The sequence below is a fragment of the Hipposideros armiger genome, unplaced genomic scaffold, assembly GCF_001890085.2.
Source record: "Hipposideros armiger isolate ML-2016 unplaced genomic scaffold, ASM189008v1 scaffold_859, whole genome shotgun sequence".
NCBI lineage: Eukaryota > Metazoa > Chordata > Mammalia > Chiroptera > Hipposideridae > Hipposideros > Hipposideros armiger.
In genome coordinates this window covers 15,436-19,002 of record NW_017732209.1, presented here as the reverse complement: position 1 = coordinate 19,002, position 3,567 = coordinate 15,436, and positions in this window count along the sequence as shown.

Sequence of the window (3,567 nt, the reverse complement as noted above, 5' to 3'; positions counted from 1 at the left end):
TAATTATTGATTGACATTTAGGTTGTGTCCAGTTTGGGGCTATCACAAATAATTTATCTAAGAACACTCCTTAATGTGTCTTTGGACATGTACACTCATATACCACCAGGAGTGAAATAGAAGGATCACAGCATATGCATATTTCCAATCTTAGGAGGTAGTGCCACAGTTTCCCCAAGTCATCCAAATTTATATGCCCACTAGCAAAGCTTAAGAATTCTAGTTGTTCCACATCCCCAACAACACTTGGTACTGCCAGTACATCCAGTGTCAACCATTGTATTGGTAGTTGTATCTCACTCTGGTTTGAATTTGCGGTTCCCTAATAAGAATGAGGTTGAATACGTGTTCATATGTTCATTGGCCATTTGGATTTTCATTTTGTAGAATGCCTATTCAAATCTGGTCCCCGTTCTTCAACTGGTTTGTGATGAGACAAGTGAAAAGTGAACGGGAGCAGGCTTGTGAACTGGCAGGATGGGACAGGTAAAAAGTTAACAGGAGTGAATTTGTGGGCTAACAGGAACGAGCTAAACATTAACCACTTGGCTCTAACTCCCCTGGCTAGCACTGCACCCACAAGCTGACAAGCACCTTACATCCACATACGTGGGAACAGAACAGTTCCCAGTCACAACAGCAACCCCCTGCAAGCTGATGTCCATCATAGATGGGAACAGGACGGTTCCCAGAAGACAATTGCATCGGCAGGCCCTCCCCAGCAAGCTGACAAGCACTCTATATCCTGCATGGGAAAATATAAAACCCCAGCATTCCTCATTGGTGCAGAGTTCCCCGCTGGGACTAAAACTTCTGCCAGTTCCAAACAGAGCTCTCTCTCTCTCTCTCTCTCTCTCTCTCTCTCTCTCTCTGACTTTCAATAAATCTTTTCTCTGGATTCTCTTATAGAATTTCGTAAATTCTTTTACATTCTGCTGACAACCAGGGGTTAATTCTACGCCAAGACATTTTGGTGCCAAAACGCGGGAGTTTGACTCTACCCTCCTCCTCGCCTGGGTTTGCCCGGGTGGCTCTCCAGAGTCTCTCCCAGATCCCCTCCCTTGGAGGGTGGAAATTGACGCTTCCAGGCTGGGGCTACTGTCGGGTGGAAGTGAAAGTCTGACCTCTCTGTTAGTTGGGGAATGCCATTGCCAGACATGGTGTGAGGCTCCTTTCTATTTCTCAGAGGACAGGTGAGTCACCTTGGCTGCAACTGCACTCTTAGTGGGCGCAGGACGGACTCGTAAATGCCTCTAGGGCATCCGCCACTTGAAAGAAGTCTCCTGTGACAGGATGACCTGGTAGCTGTCCGGGACTCTAGGACTAGGTCCTGCCAGACGCAAGTCAAAGACCAGCTCATCCGACAGGCACACAAGTCAAAGACACACAGTCTCCCTCCCCGCTGGCCACTCCCTATAGTTCTTTTCGTGAATCGCTCACCATTCTTCTTTTCCTTCTCTGGACCTCAGTTGCCACCTCCCCAGGTCAATGGGCCTTTGGTTGGTAAGTGATTTGCCTTGAGAAAACTGTGGGGCACCAGGAACTCCACCACCGGGTCCACGACCCTTGCTCGACCTTAGGTGTGGTTGGGTCGCACTCACAACTAATGGTCCTTACTTTCCTCTCTTTACCCAGAGTACATGGTAATGAGCACGCTAATTCCATAACTCCTGGGTCAGAGACTTGTTCAGAGGATCTTTGGGAGACCCCCCCCCCTCGATTTTCTAGTCCAGCTATCAGGAGACCACCATCCCTAGCACCATGGGCAGCTCCTCCTCTGTTCCTCTCGATAACCCTCTTGGCCGTCTTCTCAAAAATTGGACCAAATTCAGCCTCTCCTCTATGAAAAAGAAAGCTTTCTCCAACTCTTCAGTAACCATAAATGAAGCTACGCCTGCTGCCTGCTGCCTGCCGCAGCCTGAGGCTGAGGTAATTGAAGAGAGAGAGAGAGAGAGAGAGAGAGAGAGAGTTTTAAAAAGGAACACAAGTGGCAAATCCTTCAAACCAAACCTCCACTCTTTTGTTCCAGCCCCTTTGAAACTGTTCTATTAGGGACAATTCAAAGATCTCANGTGATTTGTGTGCCTTAAGGCCTCTTTCTATTAACATATCCCATTGTGTTCCAGCAAATGCTATGCCTTCACACATCAGCCACATAGCCCCAGAACACTTGTTACTGTGTCCTCCCAGGGGAGATAACTATTATCATTCCAATAGGTCCCAGTCACCTGAGACACTCCCCAGAGAGAGCTTTACCGGCCTCAAGTCATACTGAGGCACCTCCCTCCTAACTAATAGGGTTAGAGGCTAATGCAGAGGGGGTGGTATTGGAATTGGCTGTAACGCAACACCTTTGCTCCTGGAGGATGAAGCATTAGATGGAAGGTAGGGCTGAGAGGATCCAGGTGATTCCCCTAACTCTACCCCTGAGCCGTGCCCTAATCTGAGAAATGTCAGAGGGACAGGGAAGAGTTGGAAACGTGGGTAGTACAGCTGGGAAAGGAGAAAAGCCTGGAGGTTGGAAGGGGGAGGGTCCAAGGTGGAAGAGAAAGAGAGTGCCTCTTACCTGGAGACCATTTGGGGCAGGACAATGGCGGTGATCTGTAGAGAGGAGTGGGGAGGGCCCCATCTTTTCCTTTCCAATCCTCTCACCTGCCACCTCCTCAAGTTCACGCTCATGCCCCTGCCTTCCTTTGGGGAATAGTCCCCTAGTACCTCCTCCACCCAGGCCCAGTCAAGGGGGATGCTGGGGGCCATCCAGAGTGGTCAGAGTTATGCTGACCTTGAACTTAGACCCTCCTATCCCAGTCTCACCTGGGCCACAGACATTATGTTGCAGTTTATAACATCCGAAAGTCTCCGGGGAAGAAAATGGAACCATCAGTCCTTCCCTTCACCAGCTCTGCCTTAACTCCTACCTTTTGTTATTTCTTAGCTTACTTTCCTTTTAACATGGAACACATTTTTTTTTAAGTAGCACCCACTAGAATTTAAAATGCACATACCCCTTTATCCATCAACTCCACTTCTGGACATTTATTCCTTTCCAAGATACTTACGCATGTGGGAAATAAATATGTCCAAAGATATTCATTGCAACACTGTTTGTGGTCACAAAAAATAGGGAACATCTTGAATGCTCAAGTAAAGTAAGTAAAAAGAATGGGTCGGATATTTCTTCTGATTAGAATGATCCCCAAGACATATGCCTACTTGTACAAGGTACAGCACAGAACAGTAAGTTGCCTGCCATCCAGATAAAGCCTACATATACAGGCTTCCATGTGCATAGAGAACAAAATATCTACCACATTTTTAATTGGGAGTCACTTTGGAGGAATGGTATAGAAGGAGAAGGGAGATTTTCACCTTCATTTTATAAACTTCTCCCTGGATTTTTTGACCCATAAACTTTTTATAAAACTTAACTATACACACACCAAAGTGCACAAATCTTTAGTGTAAAAGATGAACACAAATCTTTAACCTCTGTGAAAAAATAAAGTATTGAGTTTCCCAGATTCCTCCACTCTTGCAGCCATGACCCTTGTCTCCTGTCCAGTTAAC